Source organism: Mytilus edulis, chromosome 11 (genome assembly GCF_963676685.1).
Source record: "Mytilus edulis chromosome 11, xbMytEdul2.2, whole genome shotgun sequence".
NCBI classification, from domain to species: domain Eukaryota; kingdom Metazoa; phylum Mollusca; class Bivalvia; order Mytilida; family Mytilidae; genus Mytilus; species Mytilus edulis.
In genome coordinates this window covers 14,044,680-14,067,521 of record NC_092354.1, presented here as the reverse complement: position 1 = coordinate 14,067,521, position 22,842 = coordinate 14,044,680, and the positions used below count along the sequence as shown (strand labels likewise).

General features: G+C 31.1%; 1 long non-coding RNA gene across 1 annotated transcript; it reads right to left on the bottom strand.

The window, feature by feature from the left end:
* Positions 1 to 19,269: 19,269 nt before the first annotated feature.
* On the bottom strand, positions 19,270 to 21,416 carry LOC139495189 (uncharacterized). The gene is made up of 3 exons (XR_011657282.1): positions 21,289 to 21,416; positions 20,535 to 20,600; positions 19,270 to 19,507 (listed from the first exon to the last, which is right to left on the bottom strand). It is a non-coding gene; the product is annotated as an uncharacterized lncRNA (long non-coding RNA).
* Between the last annotated feature and the right edge of the window lie 1,426 nt (positions 21,417 to 22,842).

The window sequence follows — 22,842 nt, the reverse complement described above, 5'->3', positions numbered from 1 at the left end:
ATCAAAGGCCCCGATAAGACAATGTAAAACAATTCTAACGAGAAAACTAACGGCCGTATTTATATAAAAAAATGAATCAAAAACAAATATGAAACACATAAACAAATGACAACCACTGAATTACAGGCTCCTGACTTCGGACAGGCACATCCATAAATAATGTGGCGGGGTTAAACATGTTAGTGGGATCCCAACCCTCTCCTAACCTGGGACAGTAGCCATGTATAACAGTACATCATAAGAACATAAGCCAATATATATACAAAAATATGTTTTGAGAAAAGGTATGAAGGTTAAAATTGAGAATGGAAATGGGGAATGTGTTGACCATAGACACATAATAGAACAGACAGAAGGTCACCAATAGGTCTTCAATGCAGTGAGAAATTCTCGCATCAAGAGATGTCCTTCAACTGGCCCCTAAACAAATATATATACTAGTTCAGTGATAATGAAAGCCATACTGAACTCCATATTCTATATTTATTTTTTTGTTTAGCTTAATTTAAAAATCTGTCATGGTGTGTTATTTGGCTTAAATTTGTGCAAGTGTTATTTTGGATAAAAATTATGTTTTATTTTAAGAAAGAAAATTTTATGTTTGTATTTTGTAAGAATTGTAATTAATTTGTTTAATTGATTTTACCTATGCTGTGGCATTAATACTCGAAATTTCACAGTTTGCTCAAAGCACTTTATTTTGAAATATTAATTGTAATTGACATATGTCACTTTGAAAGTTTAGATTTTTATCAAAACATTATAGGATTAGGCTTTGTTAATTAACGTCTATTTTTTCTAATGAGAGTACTACTAATATGTCGAGACATATTTATTTATTTTGGATTTTAGTATAAATATTGTTCGTAAATTTTGGAAAAGCAGTCAGTGATTCGGAAGTGTAACCTCACACTACTCACGTCATTATACTGGACCTATAAGACTGTCTACCAGCTGGCTGTGTAGTGTTGAGACAAAATTTATCTCTGACTCATAAATTTAACTTTAGAAAATACTTTTGAGAAACTTTTATTTTGAGACTTTTTTACATTCTGAAATTGAGATTAAGTACATTTTATGATTTAGTAATTTTGGCATTTATTTTTTACATTTTAAAGAGAAATAGTTTTACTTTGGATTTGTTATTTTGAATTGATACTTTGTACTTGAATTAGATTATTATTATTTGGCATTGTTTATTAATTGATTTGTTATCATTCATTTAAATCGTTATCGTTAATTAAATTATGAAAACCTTCCTTGTGTTTTAGCTATGCCTATCAGAACATTAAGTCTAGCGATAGACTGACTCCCTGTCCCTTGGTCCCAGCACATACGAGTTAGCTCCCCCTTATCTAACAGTGCTCTGGAGTGGACCTTGGTGACAAATCATATGAATATTTATTATTAATCTGCTTTTAAGGTACCTTCTACCAGTCATCCAGTGTCATTTAAAGTTACTAGACCAGAAATGTAAACCATGAAGAAAGTGATACATTGTATACATGGTAATTAACCAATAGAAAATATTTTTTTAAAGATATTCTTATATAAGACAAATTAGTTGTTAAAACAAACATACAAATAGAGAACTGTTAGTAGATTGTGCCACTTTTGTTCTCTTGTTCTTATCTTTAAAGCCTTTTTTTCAAATGAACTAGTACTGATTCTTTTGATTTCTATACGCCTGAGGTTTGTCAATAAATGAAAACTAAAAAAATTAGCAGAACTTAAAATACTACCGGTAATAAGAATAAGAATATTAAAGAATACTTTATCAATCCAATTATGGACCCTTGCCGGTTTTTAAATTTCATACAATGATTACAATATGATTTGTGTTATAACAATGAAATACATCACAATAGGTAATACATATATTTTTATTACAACAACACTTTAAAGAGTAAATTTTTTTTTTGAAAACTAAATATAGAAAAATATAGATTTTTTTTTTTACTATTTATCAAATCTATTCATAACTGCTGACTGTCTACTTTCACTTTTTCCTCTCCCAAAGCAATTAAACTAAATTTGACGGTTTCAAGTTTTGATGTCACATCCTTGTTGAGTAAACAGGCATTTATACAATGTAAGTACGACATTTGATTTCTATGATTTTTATTCTTACAATTATTTTAAACATGATCATACATGTACCATTATTAATTTGCATGTATTATAATATTTTCATTTCTGTTTTGTAGATTTTCTAGAGGAACTACATATTGAGTTACATAACAGACAGAGAGCTATCACAGTCACATATAATATCTTGGAAGCAGCATTTTATAAGATATCAATACGACAGTGGACATACTACCCTTTTGGATGAATTATAGCCTGAAGAAGTTTTGATCTGACATTAAGGACTGGGCCATACAATTTTTGCCCTAATGCTGCAAGTGGTTTGTTTAGAAGGGACTGAATTAACTTGTGTGTGTTTGCATCTTTAAAGGAAAAGACTTGATGGACTATTTGAAAAAACAAAAATTTTATAGAATAATAAAGAAAATAATGCTAACTGATTTTTGTATTGCCTGTGAAAATACAGCTCTATGTATGGGAGACTTAAAGATTTACTGATTACTATCTGGCTGCAGCAGTGTAAACTATTTGTATAAAGCTTTATATTTTAGAGGGGAGAAGACATGGATGCTTCAAACCTTTTATGCAGATACCTTATGCTAAGAAGTTTCCTTCTGTCAGGTGTCCCTTTTCCTTGACAACATTTTAATGTTTAAACAAAACCATAAAAAATATACCTACCAGGTAGTTTTATCTGCTCTTGACCTCATTTTCATGATTCATTGGTCAATGTAAAGTTTTGTGTTTTGGTATGTTTTTCAATTATCATAAGCCAAACAAGATAAAACTACTTTAGTGTACTGAAGTGAACAATTGTAAGGTGTACATGTCTGTCTGACCTTGACCGCAATGGCTCATTGTCATGGATCTTTAAAAAATGTTTAGTTGATGAGATACATGTGTATTCTGATCCTATAGAGCAACCAATTTGTTGTCCTTTTTAGAAACAGTGTTCAGCTTTATTTTGAACCATTACTACTATATTTATAGGGTTCATACCCCCCTTTTCTTGTCAAAATTTCACATTGAATTCTCTAGAAAAAATTAAGGAATAAGTTCATTTGTTAATGATTTAAAGGCTATTTCTTGCACTACAAACATATCTGAAAAGCTTTCATTGATGAAATATAGACCTTAACTGTCAGGAGGGGGGGGGGGACCAATATCTTCCAAGGGTTGTTTGAAAGATTTAAGTATAGCATCAATATTTAATATTTTTGCTCCTTACAATGATTTTGTACAGAAAATGATAGTTTGAACAAATATTGTTTAAGTGATGTTAAACGAAGATTTTGTAAATGTAGGCATTTGTCTCCATGACGACCAAATTTCCTTTATTTCATTATTTTGATTAATTTGATGTTACAATGTATTACATGGAGAAAAATAAAAAAAATGCTTCATTAAAATTTTATCATTATAAAGCAAATGTGTAATTCATTATCAAAAATGGGTAATTCTCAAAATTGGTGTGTTCTGTTTCCATGGAAACTGGTAGTTTGATTTGAGGATAATGATAAATAAGTAACTGTTTTCTTTACTTTGTTTCAATATTTAGGTGTTATACAAGCTAAAAAGACACAAATGAATTGTGCTATAAACACATGAAAATAATTTAGCTTATTGTCAGAAAAAAAAATGCAAAAAAAAAAAAAATGAGACAAAAAAAACTTTTTTTTCTGAAAAATCTAAAGGAGGCTACAAATGATTATTTTTGATATGTTATAGACAAAGGTCCAATGAACAAATGCAAACAAACAAGTTATCCATAGGACCCTGCTCTTGGAAGAAAATAGAATTTGAAAAATGTAATTTTGACTCCTTTTATGAAAATGAAAAACTGCAACAATTGGTTGCCATGGAAACAAGAGTTGCCATAGTTGCAACTTCTGTTTATCAACTTTAATTTTTAGAACAAATGAGGAACTATGATAACATATATTTGTTTTATCAAAATTAATTAGCAGTTTATAAAAAAATCTGTGATGAAAAACAGAAATTTTTAAGGTTTTAGGACTGAAATTAAAGGGTTGTTATGGTGCCATCGTAACCATAGCAACCAAATGTACAACACATGTGTAATTGTTATTTTTTTTAGTTTCTTATCAAAATAGAACATATGAAGCCCCAAAAAGTCAATTTGACAACTATCACTGTATCACCCTCTGCATGATTCTTAGGTGGAGCCATACTTAATAAAATAAACCTAAATATTTGAAATTGGAAGATGCGGAATGATTGCCAATGAAAACTTTCTTTATTCATGTTATAAGACATGCTAGAAATCAATTGACAGTCGCATAGAAGTTAACAACTTTCTACAAGTAGGTTGATTTCATTAACACTGTACACCCAATATTGTATAGTTATAGCCCAGAAATTACAAATGTAAAGCATTTCAAACGGAAAAGTAACAGTCTGATTTATATACAATTTTTTGTTTATAAAAAAAAAACAAATACCGGTATGATATATACATTGTACATTTAATACAGTCATGTACATGTTTAGTATGAGGAAAAAGGCATTACCCTTATACCTGAACACTGTTACTGTTACATTGCGATAAGACGTGTCATGGTACTTGTCTATCCCAAATTCATGTATTTGGTTTTGATGTCGTGGGATTTTGTCTGATGCTTGGTCCGTTTCTGTGTGTGTTAGTTACATTGTAGTGTTGTGTCGTTGTTCTCCTCTTATATTTATGCGTTTCCGTCAGTTTTTGTTTGTTACCCCGATTTTGTTTTTTGTCCATGGATTTATGAGTTTCAACAGGGGTATACTACTGTTGCCTTTATTTACTTCTATAAGTTTATTTGACAATTATGTATGTAGTATTTTAATGTATGGTTGTGAAGTTTGGGGTGTTCATAGAGCAACAAATGTAGAAAAAGTTCATTTGGACTATTGTAAAACATTACTAGGTGTCAAGAGGTCCACTTCTAATGTAATGGTATATTATGAATTAGGAAGATTTCCATTGTTATATGAGCGAAATTTTAGGATGCTCAAATTATGGACTATAATTCACGGTAGTGAAAATTGTATTATAAAGTCTTGCTACAAAAACTAGTAGCAAATAGCAATAAATGTAGAAACTGGGCAACTTGTATTAAAACAATTTTATATGATATTGGTATGAATTATTATTGAGACAACCAATGGGTACTTTGTTTGGATAGTTATTTTTACAATTAACCAAACAACGAATATGATCAAGCTAAACAAGAGTTGCATTTCACGCTTGAAACATCACCAAAGAGTAGAATATATAAGTGTATTGTGTTAAATGTAGAATTACAATTTAATTTACAAAAATGTATTCCTGTAATAGCTCGTAAATGGATAACGAGAATTCGCCTGTCCTCACATAATCTATGCATTGAAACTGGTCGTTTTTATGGAATAAGCAGAACTAGTAGAATGTGTGTTATGTGTGATAAAAATGTAGTAGAGGATGAATTTCTTTTCATTTTACAATGAACAAATTATAATGATATACTTAAAAAGTTTATCAAGAAAAATTATTGGACTAGACGGTCAACTTATAAGGGACCGTTCAATATTTATCAGATGGATAGACCGGTGCAAAATGGGGCGGGGCAAGCACTTTTTTTGTCGAAATATTTGGATGGGCAAGAACTTTTCTTAAAATATTTAGTGGATGGGCCAGAACATATTTTATAGGAAAAATTTTGCTATCAATTTTATTGGTTTGTAGGATATTTCTTTTGCGGGCACGCAAAACATGTCGCAACAAACTGGTAGCTTGAAAAAAGCTCAAATTTTTAGATAAGGCTAAATTCAGATAGTAAACTTTAAATTTTTTTCTAACTTTTTCAAATCAACTTGGATTTCCCTAAAACTCTACAGCTGTTTCATTTATATATTTATCTTATAGAAAGCCAGGTTGCTTGGTAGTTAGGTGTATTGCTGTTAAATTTATAGATTTAATTAATAGGTAAGAAGAAAAAAAGCTAAACTTTTAAGTTTAGGCTGAATCTCGATAGTCATCTTTGATTTTTTTTATAACTTTTTTAAATCAACATGAACTTTCATAAAACTCTACAGCTATTTCATTTATATATTGATCTTACAGAATGCCAGGTTGATTGGTAGTTTGGTGTATTGCTGTCATTCTTATGGATTTAATAAAAAGGTTAAAAAAAAAAGCTCTAATTTTCAGTTTAGGCTAAATCCAGATAGTCATCTTTAAAAAAATTTATAACTTTTTCAAATCAACATGGATTTTCATAAAACTTTACAGCTATTTCATTTATATATTGATCTTATAGAATGCCTAGTTGTTTGGTAGTTTGGTGTGTTGCTGTTATTCTTATGGATTTAATAAAAAAGGTTTAAGAAAAAGCTTAAATTTTCAGTTTTTGGTTATTTCAAGATAGTCATCTTTAATTTTTTTCATAACTTTTTCAAATCAACTTGCATTTTCATAAAACTCTACTGCTATATCATTTTTATATTGATCTTACTGAATGCCAGGCTGTTTAGTACTTTGGTTTTTTGCTGTCATTTTATGGATTTAGTTAATAGGTTGAAAAAAAGCTACAATTTTAAGTTTAGACTAAGTTCAGATGGTCACCTTTCATTTTTTTATAACTTTTTCAAATCAACTTAGATTTTCATATAGCTATCTCATTTATATATTGATCTTAAAGAATGCCAGGTTGTTTTATAGTTTTGTGTTAAGCTGTCAAATTTAGGGAATTAATTAATAGGCGAAAAAGGCTGCATCATTAAAGTCAAAAACATGTCTGCCTATATTTGCTTAAAAAGACCATATTAAATTTTTTTTTTGAAAATTAGAATAGATAAAGGGACATTGATATTTGAACTATAAACATGTTCTGTTATTAGGACAATAATTAGTAATTCAGTATATGATAATATGTTTACTAGTCCAAGAGTTATTATTGTCCCTTAATTTAAATTATTTCCTTTATTTTAAATCAATATTGTATTTGAGGCTGTACATATAAAATCAAATCTGTACATGTATATTCATACTGGTTTTGAAAATCAATAAAATGTATGGTTCTGATACACACATAGATATATACATATAGAATTAACTAGCACATTTTAAATTTTGTATAAAGTCTATTCTTTGATTTCAAGACATAAAAATTTAATAAACAGCTGCGCCATGAGCGCATGATACGCCCGACGTCTTGTGTGAAAGTTTTATGCAATAATCATAAATAGTTTCTGAGAAAGTTTTAAGCAATATCCATATATTGTTTTTGAGACACGGCGGGACATGTGAAACCCCCAACCCTGTTTTTTTTTTACAAAAAACTAAATATCACTAAAATAAAATTTTGAATCAAAACCAAAAAGTATACAGATCTTTAGAATAATATAACAAAGAAGTGAGTAAAGTTTTAAGCAATAATCATAAATTATTTTTGAGATACGGCGCGACATGTAAAAAAACCCTCCCCTGTTTAACAAAATACTCAATAACTCCAAAATAAAGTTTTGAATCATCACCAAAAAGTATACAGATCTTGAGATTAATATAACAAAAAAGTGTGTAAAGTTTTAAGCAATAATCATAAACTGTTTTTGAGATACGGCACAACATGTAAAAAAAAACCTCCCCCTTTTTTACAAAATACTCAATAACTCAAAAATAAAATTTTGATTCATCACCAAAAAGTATACAGATATTAAGATTTATATAACTAAGAGTGTTTAAAGTTTTAAGCCATAATCAAGAATCGTTTTTGAGATACGGTTCGACATGTGAAAAAACACCCCCCTGTTTTAGTTTCAAAATGCCGTAACTCAAAAAGTTTTAATCTTATTTTCACCAAAAAGTATACAGATCATTTGATCATCATAAGAAACAACTTTGTTAAGTTTCATGAAATTTGGATAAGTTGTTCTCAAGTTACGGTGCGACATGTTTACGCCGGACAGACAGACGGACAGACGGACGAACAGACAGACTGACGGACACCGGACATTTGTATACCATAATACGTCCCGTCAAAATTTTGACGGGCGTATAAAAACTTAAAAATAGAAAAAGAACCTAAATAATTTTTGATTGTCTTTATCATGTTTATAGAGTTTTAGAGGGGCAAGGACTTTTTTATAGATTTTTGAGATGGGCAAGTACTTTTTTTCAGAATTTAAAAGGATGGGCAATAACTTTTTTAATGAAACAATATGAAGAATGCACCGGCCCATCCATCTGATAAATATTGAACGGTCCCTAAATTAGTACAATTGCTTTCTGTTGAAAACACTAAGGAACTCTGTAATTTAGGAAAGTAATTACTCTATGCATTTAAGTGCAGGAATTATATTTAAGACCTATGTTTATTATAGGTAGTCTGAAACTCACAAACTGTATACTATGTAACTGATATTTCTGAAGTTTGTTATTTATGTGTATGTTAACGCTATACAACTTGATCCTATTCCGTCGAACCTCTTGAAACAGTGTTCTGATGTTGTCGTGCCACTTATTTCAGAAATCGTCAATGCATCATTTGATGAGAACATCGTGCCGTCAGACTTTAAACAGGCTCTTGTGAGACCTCTTCTGAAAAAACCTGGACTTGATTCCGAAATTTACAAAAATTACAAAGTGTCCAATTTACCCTTTATTTCGAAAACTCTAGAAAAGGTAGTTGATAAGAGACTAGATGTTCATTTGGACTCGAACTCATTGTGTGATCCACTTCAGTCAGCATACAGACCACACCATTCAACTGAAACTGCATTAGCGAGAGTACATCATGATATCAATGCAGCTTTAGATAAACAGTCATCAGTAGTATTGGTGCTATTGGACCTTTCCGCTGCATTCGATGTTATAGATCACAGAATTCTTCTAGAACGTCTGTCATTTTCATATGGCATAACTGGTTGCGCTCTCGAATGGATCAAATCGTATTTGACGAATAGACATCAACGTGTGGTGATTGGAACAACTACATCGAAGAAATGTCATCTAACATTCGGTGTTCCACAAGGTTCTGTGCTTGGCCCGAAATTGTACTGTCTTTTCTCTAAGCCAATAGGTGAAATATGCCGTCGCCATGGCATGACATATCACTGCTATGCGGACGACACACAAGTTTACATGGTTATCAAGCCACTAGACAACTGGGAAAACTATTTTTCGAAACTTGAACTATGTCTTTCCGACATTAGTTCATGGATGTCAACAAATATGTTAAAACTGAATCAAGATAAAACCGAACTTATCATATTCACATCGAAACATCTGAAGGCTAGTGTACCAAATCTCCAACTCAAAGTCGGCAATACTGTTATAAGTAGTGTATCCTGCGTGAAAAACCTAGGTGTATATTTTGATCAACACCTAACGATGGAACGGCAAGTTTCTGCCATAGTAACATCCTGTCATTTTCACATCCGTAATATTGGACGCATTCGCAACTTCATAACAACAACTGCTTGCAAAACACTTGTGAACAGTCTAGTAACATCCAGACTTGATTATGGGAATATTCTGCTGAACGGTATCAACAAGACTACATTGAACAGATTACAAAAAGTACAAAATACAGCAGCTCGTCTTATCACCAGGACAAGAAAACATGAACATATAACACCGATACTTGCTGATTTACATTGGTTACCCGTCCAATATAGACCACAATACAAAATACTGACTTATGTGTACTGCGCTTTGAATGACATTGGCCCTGCTTACATCCGGGAACTAGTCAATCTACACGTGCCAAACCGATCTTTGCGTTCAAGTTCCACAAAACTACTCACCGTTCCAAAAGTGAGAACGAAGACGTACGGTGAAAGACAATTTGATTGGGTAGCGGCATCTCTATGGAACAATCTCCCGAACAGTTTAAGACAATGCAAGTCCCTTGAGTGTTTTAAAGTACAGTTAAAAACTCATTTTTATCGTATTGCTTTTAATTAGATTGAATTCTTTTCTCTTTTACGGGCTTTTTTTTTTTTTTTTACTCTTTGTATTGAGTTTTTGCTTGTTCTGCATGCTTTTATCCTATATTGTTATTTTTTTATTCTTTGTTTTAACATGTATTTCGTATTGACCTTTTATTTCATGGTAGGCATTTTTTATTTCAGCATTTGAATCTGACACGATGTATTTTTTATGTTTTATGTTATTGTCATTGATATGTTTTAATTACCATGTGTATGTACAGCGCCTTAGAGTAATTTTTATTTTTTATATAGGGCGCTTTATAAATTTTCATTATTATTATTATTATTAACTTGTAAACTGTATATTTATGCATATTATACTGATAAACTGTATTGTTTAAAGTAAATAAAGAATAGACAGTTTGAATGCATCATTAATGTATAAATGGGGAATAACTAAAATAATTAAAAAAACTGTACACGAAGAGAGTCAACATCAGTAATTACATATTTGCCTACCAGATGGTTGGTACAGATTATGACTATGGTTACACAGGGATATTAAAGTTGTGAAAATATCACACATAACTGCAAAAAGATAGCTACATACAAATGAATGCTGACACAACTAAATGGTAGAATAGGTACTGGTATACACTGCATCAAATTATGCACTATGAAATACTATGGTCGGGTTCTTGTCACTTTGGCACATTCCCCATTTCCATTCTCAATTTTATACATGAATGACTTTTCATTGTAGATTAATTATGAAAGTGAACAACTGCAATAACGAAGTGTACAATCCCCTGATGCATTTTTCTTGGGAAAATAGCCTACCGATTAAAAATAAAAGAGTAAACAATTAAAAAAAAAAGTTGTTAAATTTGCATTTTTATACACTTTGTAATGGTACATATATATAGAACAAAAAATGAAATAGGGGTAAAGATGTAGGTAAAATAATATTTATTTGATATATATACCTGACATTTTTTTCTTTCAAGAAAACAATGTCAGACTGCTAAAATATATAAAGCAAAGGATATTTTTTTCAAAAAACACAATACATGTACATTTATCAATAAAAAGTAAAGATCTAAAGTTGAATGGTTTGAATTCAAATATTTATACAGTAAGTATTATAATTATAAAAAATATAATAAAAAAGTGGATTTATATAATTAACATTGTGCTTTTTAGAATTAAAAACATAAGATAAATAAGTACAATATTTACCTGAAGCAGAAAAAACGTAATTAATCCTTTTGGTCTTAGCAAACTATGTTAGTTCTATTTCATTCCATTCATTGAAATGGTCATTACCTATGTTTTACATCCAGTGCATTATAGAAAGCGAACTCTTACTTGGGTTTGTATATTATAATGGAAAATGATACTTTTGTAAGATCACTCGAAAATGTGAATATGTTCTCAATTGGTCAGACAATACTTGGTCATGTTTTATGAAGATTTAAATCTTCCTAAAAGATGACCAAGTATTGTCTAACCTATAAATTAATAATATCATACAATAATATATAACACATCACATTAAAAGCATTAAAAAACAACATTTGATACCAGCCTTAAAACAAACGTATTCGACATTTCAACCGCATTAATGGTGTAAATGTATATGCAACATGTGCAAGTGTTTGTATGAGGATTACTTTCATCCATTTTTCTATCCACAATCTCAGTTACACAAATTAAATATTTAAGGTTTCAATTCTACAGAAATTTTTCATGTTTATAAAAACCATAAAAATTAAAAATGAAAACCATTTCGGTATATCTTCATTTGCATTGCACAATAAAAACAATTATATCATATTGAAATAAATTTATATCAAAAACAGCATATGTGAAATGCAGTTGCTTAACAACACAGTATGCGATATCATTGTGTTTTTGTTTATTTTACAAATTAATGGAATACAACTGAGAATGAAGACATATTTCAACTTTCAAACTATATGTTTATTCTTTATGCAACATATCATCATTTGTTTTATGTAAGACCAAACTTTCTGTCGCAGTTGTTTACTCAATACAATATAGGCGACAAAGTTCAAAGAAAATCCAACAATCAAAAAAAGGTCTTCATATAGTCTGACTACTTCGTACACTGTCGACTTAGAGAAACCCATCACTACCAGTAAAACGCTTATTATATGCGGTATCTCGGATATCACAAATATTATGCAGATCACAGCAACTATCATTGCTGAAACTCGATTCCTTTTCTGAACGACCACATTGTCAGTCCATGGAAGGTTTCTTCTCACGATTGTCAGTTTGAATGCAATGTAAACAGTACATGAAAATACGATAGCGCATGTCACACATGTGCACATGTTAATTACCATGTGCATATACAAGTATGTATCAATATTATTAAAAAACCCACAACAGGTACCATTAACATTTTCAATAACAGAAGCAAAATAAAAAATCGGACTAAACAGTGCTAGACTGACCATTAATAATGACAAACAGCAGATAACACTCACTTTGTTATGAAAATATCGATTGCTCCGAAGGGGAAATAACAGGGCAGCCGTTTTCTGAAGACACAACAACAACGTTAACATAACAGAAACAAAGTGGAAACAATATTTTAGTTCTATAGCAATGCAATACACAACACATTTTGGATAATCAAAAATATAAAATGACGGCAGTGTTTCGCTATAATCAAAATTATGGAAGTCATGTTGATGAGCAATGTTTGTAGGAAGAGACATTAAGATTGCACTGAAAATGTCCGATACAGATAAAGCCGATAAGATTATTGTCACTGGTGATATGTTGCCCTTTTGAAAGAAGAACAATAAAGCAATTACATTTACTACCATTACCTCGCTTGCCAGTGCTAGTTGTGAATATGCTATTATTCTGTTTGGTATAGTGTAAACTGTATTTATACCAAGGCGACATTCAATGTTCACTTCTAAACAGTCAGTTTTTGAAGTAAACTCGGTAATATAATCATACGAGATATAATGTGCACCCAATGCTATTTTAGTAGATATATTCAAAAAGAGATTTGAAAGAAATTGACTTACACAAAATTCCTCTTTGGAGGCGAAATATAATTCAAAGCTGGAAGAATAAGACGAAAATACAACTCCTTTAAAAAAGTGTTTCTTATACGAAATAGCACTTTTCGAAGGCAATTTTATATTTCCTTGGTTTGTGAAGTACATATATTTCCAACATGCAGTTATATTCCTAAGGAAGTAGTTAATATCATTATCATTGAGCAAATCATTATTTGTTTCAACAAACTTTCTAAACCGTTTTGCACAATAGTTTGATTCATATGTAAAATATATTTCTACATCGGAAAAATACGGAAATAGTTTGTGTTCATTATAACTGATGTTGTAGGTTACTATCGGATCACAGAACAATTTTCGAAATACAACTCTGTTCGTACAGTTATCAAACAGGTTTTGTATATCGTGGACTGATAACCATCGAAAGAAAACATTTCCCAATCTCTGTAAACATTTACTACTATTTTCTACAGCAATCAAGTTTGAATCGTTAAATTTAATCGAAACCAATTCATTTGAATTATGTACAAGGTATAACATTCCCCGTGTAGATGGATCTAACATCTTTTTCAGATTTGTAAATTCACAGGCTGTCTGATTTTCATATTCTGTAAATAGAAAAAGCATGTATTAAAGTTTATTCTAGTACAATATTCAGAAATAACAATTTAGTATGGCAGAGATACATGTATATAGTTGGGCATGACGATCGAGTACAAAACTTGATGAAATTGTCATTGATTACTTAAAGGTTAATAGTCCCCAAGGGCGACTGGGGAATAGAAATATGGTCACTTGGTCTTCTCCCGACCGGCAGTAACATGCTTACCAAAGTGCGGCATCCGTTTGGTTTTGTGGGATGTATCAAGTTTGAATCCACGTCCGGTCAGAATGGGGACGTTATTCCGATGCCTCGTGTAAAGAGAGTGTCACGCTCTTTGCACGTGAAGAACATTTTCAACAATTCTTTGAGGGGTCTGTAGGTGGCCGGTTGCAAGACAAAATTTCTGTCCCTATACAATGTACCCTCATTTTCCTGTGGCAGTCTTAATTTCCCCGACCATCATCTCGGATGGCCTCTATTATTACAGTAACTACCTATACTATGTATTGTTAGCCTGTTCTCGTCCTGAAAATGCATGAAATATTTGCCACTGGACGTTAAGTAACCAACAATCAACCAACAATCAATGGATTGCTCAAGCATAATCTATACAAAATCTAACAATCAAAAAGCATGATATAAACTATATTTTTACAAATTTAAAAAACAAACATTTGACAAAGTATGGATTTCATTTAGACAACCCATCTACCTTACATGAGAACTTTGTGGAATCCTTAAACATTTAAATCTGTATATTTGTTAGCTTAATCGACAGAGATATACGATCATAAACGATATAGTCAGAATAGTAAATAAAAATCTACGGTGAACATTCCAGAGAGAGAGAAAATAAGACTGAGAATTACTTGAAATAATACTTATAATTACTAAAAATAATACTTATAATTACTATATATATCACTTGGAATTAATTGAAACTTTACTTGGAATAACTGAAATTGATTCCTTGAATGTTACTAATAATACTTAGCTTTAATTAATTTTTGGTTAACGTTGTTTTCACACTAAATAGTTATGTACATATATGTTAAACACATGACCAACTGTTTAAAGTACGTTCAAGAAATATTACCTGATGTGGATCCAATCGATTCCGAAGACGTTTTACAAAATGTTTCATTCTTAAATGATGTATCATTTTTTGTGTCATCCTCAAATGAATTCGCGCTGTCTGTGTCTGTTGAACAAATTAAAACAACCATTTCAATAAATAAAGGTAGAATTTTCACCATTTTTATATCTGTCTATCTATCTTGATGGCTTAATGTTCTGTCTGTGTCCATAGTCGAGTTTCCGTTTTATAACAGTTGTATTACCTCATCAATTATTTATATCGTCTAAACACCCCGAAGGAATTTTCTTTTAACTTTTTTTACAAATTCTGAATTAAGCAATTATTGACATCTGTTTATTTAAAATACCTATAATGTAACTTTCGAAAGTTTCCCCTGACACTCTTTGTATTAAGATCGTTTAAAAAGTTTCCAATCGATAATTTCATTAATTGAAATATCCTGTCCGCTGACAGATACTATTGAAATAATTATTAAGAAGAAACTTTTAAACGATCTTTATCTAAAGTGATTAGTGGCCATTTCGCCTAACTACTATACGTTATTGTTTAGAGGCCATCTAAAACCCTCCTCTGGGTGCTAGATTTTTCCGCTGCGTTGAAGGCTTGGTCTTGGCCTTATGTTGATTTGAACGAGTCATTATATCTTTGACACAATCCCCGTGTCCATTATTGATTCTTTTTCTTATAAGTAGCCCGAAAATGTAAATTACTTAATAGAAGAGAAAGTCCTCTCAACAATTGAAAAAAAAAAAGATTAATAAAATAAATGCCTGAATTCAAAATGATCTTCTTTTAGTTTTTGCAATAAACTTCAAGCCCCGAATTTAGCCAGGAAACAGTTATCATTAACGTGTCGAAATCATGGCACTTTCCCTACACCAAAGATTAACGTCCCCTAGGCATTGCCAATTTTAAGGTTTCTTTTACGTTAACATGACAATTTTATTAGAAGTTATCAATAAAAACGTTTCGTGGCCATTCGAAGGTTCAAACATTTCCAATGATCTAGACATTGTCAATATAATGTTCATTTAAAAGTAACAGGTTAGAATTTTCCGCAGGATATATGCATTGCCAATATTGATATGTCTTTGCCAGTAAACTGGAGCTAAGTTTTGTCCATATTGTTGTTCAATGACCGTTTACAAGTAATCATTTTTCCGAGGTTATAGACATTGTCAATAATATTGTTATGGGCACTAACATATAAACATTTTCCTTAGGAACTTGGCAATCAAATGTTCCTTGGTAGTTAACATGTACACATATGTTTTTAATAAAATATTGTTTAAAATGTTAATAAAATGTAATGTTGGCTATCAATATGTCGATGAAACAGCAATCAAACGACAAAAAAAAATAAAAGAAGTATATACATACGCAGTAAATATCTATTTGTATTATCTAAAAAAATAAAAATGCGGCAAACCAAACTAGATGCTATACAAAGTGTTTGTGTCGTTAACCAAGGTTTCTATGCCTGTTGTCTAATAGTTTTTTTCTGTGTTTGTTGCATTATCATTTGGTTTTTTGTTGCACTTTAGTATTTCTGTAGTTTCGTTGTTTGCCTCGTATAATTGATGTCTTTCCTTCAGTTATAGTTTGTAATCCGGATTTGATTTCTATCAATTGATTTATGACTTTCGAACAGCGCTATATTACTGCTGCCTTTATTTTCCCCGATATATGGTTATTAATAGTGTTTCTAGTAGCTGTTTTCCTTCGTCGTGTGTTATTGGTTTTGTCATTTAGAGAATTCGCTATGCATGAGTCGTATTTGACAGATACTATGAAGCAAAATAGAGACCAAAGACATCGGAGGGACATTCAAACTCGAAAGTAGAATATATAGTGACAACGACATGTCTAAAAGAGAAAAAGAAAAAAAAAAAACAAGAGAACATAAATAAACTCATCATAGATATCAGGACAAAATTTTGTTTATATGCCTGACGCGCGTTTCGTCTACAAAAGACTCATCAGTGACGATCGAATCCCAAAAAGTTAAAAAGGCCAAATAAAGTACGAAGTTGAAGAGCAATGAGGACCAAAATTCCTAAAAAAATTTGCCAAATCTAGCTTAGGTAATCTATGCCGGAGGTAGAAAAGCCATAGAGAAAACGATTGCGCGGCCAGTTCTTAAGGTAAGGTAACATCAAGTATGAAATGAAGTGTTTAATCGTGACATTCACCCCATACAATGTTTCTGTGAAGATCCTGTCAATGTTCCATTTGACAATGGTGTTTTCGTTATCAACATAGTTATGTTTGAATGTGTGAATCAGTAAAATACTATATCATTCAATTTTTGAGTGGAATCTTGGGATTTAAAAGATAAGTTAGCTTGATCAGTGTATATATATAAAATAAAACTACTTGTCACATGTTAAATTATCTGCTGATTGTTGTTTCATGCGGTCTAATAACACAAAAGAGTTCTCTGATTTGAGCGAGTTTTTTTTACAAACTTAGATAAAATAAAAAAGTCGCCTTTGCTATTTTGAACAAACGACGCATGGAACGTCTGTGTCGGCTATATATGGGGGCACATATGCTACGCATGCATATTCTGATGCAGCAGAATGAATTGGATGTCCAGCCATGAAAATTCCATCGTATTATTTTGTCCATCCATTATTACAGGTTTGTCATCCTGTAATATTTGTTCAATGACATGATTGTATAGTTTCGAACTTTTAGTTATAGTTTAAACATAATATTTGCTTAAGTATGATGAAGTCAATAAATGGTAGTTAAATCAAAATTAAATAGAAAAAAGTGTTAACAATTATAGCTTACCAAATCAATAATGAGCGATATCCATGTCGAATATCAAGCTATACATGTACGAGGCCCTCAAATAAAAAATCTAACAAAAACAAAAAAACATAATACATACATGTATCCAGAATTACTCGCTAATTCAGAGCAAAAGAAATCTAATATACAATCTAAAAGTCTTTTTTAATGCACAATTTTAAAGAGTAGAATATTCAAAAAGAATGCATTGATACAATACAACACAACACATATTTAAGATTAAGATATTATCAAAATCGAAACAGCTTGGGTTTGACCTGACATTCATTTATTACAACAAATATCTTATAGGTTTACATTTTAAAAAATGGGCCCTGAAGGTTTCACAAATATGATTGTCGTTGTCAGATTTACTGCATGAAGGATGTGATAAAATATGATTATTGAGACACAGAAAATTAGTCAATATGAACAGAGCTTTGTTATTGAAATTGACAATTTCATCCCCGGAAATAATTCGGGGTTTATTGCACAACATTATACGGTGAACATGTTTATCATACTGTCACTTTTGATAAAGAAATTTTCGTATTTGTGACAAAAACATGCATATACTAATAATTTACAATAGTATAAAAGAAAACATTTGTTAAAACCCAAAGTGAACTCTTCCATTTCTTCCAGAAATAATTTAGTTGATCGAATGCTTGTAAATGTTCACAAAGGGACAAATATTTGTATTTGCACGGAGAGAGATTACGTGAAAAGTGAATAGAAATAAAGAACGTCAAGTGGAATATTTTATCTTGAATATTGATTATAAACACGTTTAAAACAACCCATTCAAACCAAACAAGGACCGACGACAAACATTTTTTTCTGTCAATCCACGATCCGCCATGAATATGCGTAATATAATAGAGAAACACGCGGATCTAAATAAAATATTGCGGTGACTACAACTTTATATTTTGAGAAAAAAACTATTTATTTCTAGGAACATGATATTATTTGAGCATAACAAAATTAACAGCCTGTATATGTGATATTTTTCTGTCACCATGAGACAATAGAATAATCCAGAAGGTTGTCTTTATCTCGTTTTTAAAACATCAAAATACTATGTAAAACCATTCAATAATCTATATATGACTGAAATTAATACAATGTAATAAGAAAGTAAGATATAAGGCAGACAAGTACTTGTAAAAAAACGTTTTTTTCTGAAAATTATGTGTTTTCTGAATTATTGCTTTTTGTTTGTTAGCTTTACCGTAGAAAATTGCAAAGTCCGAAACAAACGGACAATGCCATGTCAAGACACATAACACCACATGGAAAACTGAAGACAAGACAAAAGCCAAATTTGAGTTTGATATCTGGTACTACGGAAGTGTAAGCATATTTTGCTCTATATAATGAAACCATCTTGTTTCTTCTGTGGTACAAACTTTGTTATAAATCTTAAACAGTAGGTCATATTTGAGGAGAGGACGGTGGGATTGTGGTCTTATCAATTAAAACATAACTGCCGTTTTCGCAAGAAGATATATTTTAAAAGGTCTTACTACTCCTGATAGCATCCGTAAAATTGTCAAAAGAATTATTTCAACTTCCCCCATCGGAACTCTTGCGTTATGTGTGAGATAAAAAAAACCCAATCATGATAGAAAATGCAAGCACTGGAATATCGTTTCAACTGGATATTTGAAACGAAAATTTTGTATTTCAATATTTTACCTGGTATCATAATGGATGATAATTTTCCTTTTGCTAGGCATGCTGCACAAGCGACATCATGATTAAAAATACCAGACCTGATTCCTTGGGGTGTGTTTGCTTCATCAATTTGGTATTCTGCTCCACACAGAAAAGCATACCAACTATGTGCTTTGAGCGGTTGTGCGACGTCTGGATTGAGAGGTAAACATAAGTAGTTTACACTTGACCATGGTTGTGAGTATTGACTACCGCCTGCTTGACCTGTTGTGAAATTAAAAAAAAATGATTTGTTTTTGTATTATTTTTAGAACAAATAGGGCAATGGCAAGTTTCTTAATATGACCGAATAACAGCAGTTGACCCGAAGTCAATTGTTGCAATGACATCATTGACCGATCGATTCTAATAGTGACATTCGAAATGAACGTTAATACGCTCAAATACGAAATCTGTACAAAACTTGATTTTGTGTTAAAAAGAGACATAACTTAAACTATAGATTCAAACAACATGAATAATCCCGATTTATCATTAGTTTTATTCATAATCATAAGTTTAGTTGAGTTTTTTTCATGTAGGTAAAGGTTAAAATACAATTTTTAAATTAGCGTATAATGTCAAATACTTTACGTTTTGTGTAGAGAGGAAGCTGATAGATAGTGATTTGGTTGTTTTATTTAGCAAACGTGAATTTTTTTTTCGTCATTATTTTATAAGATCGAATGCATACTCAGCATCTTATGTAACACGTTAAAAACTTGCTGTACTCAATATTATGACAAAGGACATATCCAATTATCGAAACTACGATCCCCGAAATGTGATCTCCCGAGTTAGACTTATTACTGGCTTTTTACTTACATAAGCAACACAACAGGTGCCACATGTGAAGCTGGACTCGATTACGATTCCATTTCACCTGATATCATCACAAGTGTTTAGTAGGTTTCTTTTTCTTTTTTTTGTATGTTGTGTTTTGTGTATTGAAATTTGACTGTTCGTCTTTTTCGATATAAGCCATGGCCATGTAACTATTTATTCGACTCATGAGTTTGAATTTTTCTAAGGTATCTATCGTCTTTCATTTGGTTTACTTTTTCCAAGACAGTTCTATTTAGTAGTCTGACTACATCGGTAATCTTGTGATAGCATGCCCACAACGAATGTCTAAAAATTAAGTCATATACAATATTGGATAGAATATAAAAATATAACGTTCTAAATTTCGTGACGGATTAATCGGAACTAAGTGTTTGCATTTTTTGTCCTAAAAGGTACTAGCAGTTACCTGAATACAATGTTTCTGTGTTTGATCCATCGCATAGCGTCTTACCCCATCTGATGTATGTCACCCCTTAAAGAAACGTGCAGCAAATGTATTTTTATACGAGAATTAAGAGAGAGAAAGACAGATGCTTTATTCTTTAATAACTGCAAACAAGTTTAAAGAGAAAACAACTAACCAGCAAAGTAATATGGCACTTTTGAACTTGGACAATTTGTTAATAAATATAATTGGAGAAATCTCAACGTACAGCACATGATGCATCTGTTACTGATCTGTCCGTTCTGTCTCTGTAAGTTGCATCACCATCCGGAATTATAACTTTGCTATAAACATGGTCATTACCACACCTGAACTTCGTCGGTAAACAAGGATTGCCACTACTACATTCAATAATTATGAAGCAAAACTATCACCAAGTAGTTTCTGGTTGTAATATGAAAATCCGCATGGGTAAAAACAGAAAGATTTAAAAAAACAGAGAAAACTGTGCGCACCTTTTAAGCATCCTGACTTCAGCAAATATCAATTCAAATATTAAAAATCAAGGTTACAAAAAGCCGTTGGTCCTTTACATGTCATGTTCAATAAGAAGTCTTATTTACTGTTTAAATGAAGTATACACAGTCAGATTTATATCTTATACGTTTCAAGTAAACTTCTGTTAGTAGAACAAGTTTCGGTTTCTTCAGCGTGTTCGACAAGACCAAAAATATCAAATGTAGAAGTTATAGTTACTTATAATATAGCAACAAACCTTTTTCTTTTGACTTGAGTAATTGATGTTCTATTTCAGTCAGTTTTATTATCCCTTCGATTTGTTGATGTTCTATTACACTTAATTTTTCTGTCTCTACTTTTGCTGATATTAATTGTTCCTTTTCTATTATAGAAAGTTTAATATCATGCAATAACAATCCATGTCTATGATGTAACAAGTTGCAAAATTAAGAATATTAATAAAACAAAAGTGTAGGGCGTAGAACAATAGAATAGCTGCCTATGACCAACATGAACAAAACCTTATTTCAGTCATTTTCTTATTTTGTTTCTATCGACAGTAAACAACTGTAAAGTTAGCAAAATTGTGATAATAGTAATTTTGTAGGTTTGGATGTATCTTAATCGTGAACATTCAATATATATGTAGGACCCTAACATGGTCCACGCTAAAGTGTGATGGTTTGATACGCCAAATTAAGATGGTCTGTGCTGTTAAGGTAGATGGGGTGTCTAAATTATAATCCATAGAATTTCTAAATAATTTGCCAAAATGTAGTTTATATCCTGCTTGTTTAAGATGATTAATAAAAAGAATGGGTCACCGGACTTATTTTCACACTTCAGGTTGTGCAAAATTGTCAAATTTTGTATAGATTATGCATGGAAAACCCAATTTCCGGTCATAAAACGAAAACTACACCATAGAATTTTGAGATAAAATATGAGAAGATAGCTCCAAAATTATTATATCAGATAAGAAGAAGAAAACATGGGGTCACCGGACTTGTTTTCTTGCTACATAATAAAATGGGTAAATTCCTAACACATTCTATTGTAAAAGTAACACGTTCTGAATTATCGGCCTTTGCATTTGAGTTGTCTCCCCTTATTTGACAAAGTTGGAAAAAATGAATCAAACAATAGTATTTGTTTTTTTGGTAAAATACAATTATAAATATGATGAAACATGGCATATTCTATATTATAATGAAAAAGCTTACTCATAAATTAACTACTAATTTCAAAATTTGCACATTTTATCAAAAATCTAGACCTTGTGTTCTGGTATTTCAAAATCCAAATTGGAGGAAGACACCCTACCCTACCTTATTTGGAATACGCTTATTTCCGATCCATAAATACGTTTAAGTGCCTGTTTTCAACAATAAAGAAATATATTATAACCTTAAAAGTAACACTTAGTATGAAACACTTATAGAAAATCATATTTGCAGTATTTTGGTAAAATAAATAAATAGCATAATATTAACTTTTTTTCTTTTGACGTAGAACGTACCAGGGCAAATTTTATTTAATATTACATATGGTGTAGCATTCTACTGTTTTCATTGAATATGACGATCATGTGTTTCAAAGTTTATTTTACTTAATCGCCTTGTTTCTATTTTTACGTATATTGACGCTACGTCTCTATTTATACATATTTTGGTGGTCACTATGAAAATGTTACTGAATTTAGATGTTTGACGTCATGACGTTACACATAGCAACCACGGAAAAAGCGCCGCATCAGAAAAGATCATTTGCAAAATTATCAGAAGATTTCAAGAATTTCAATAACAAAATA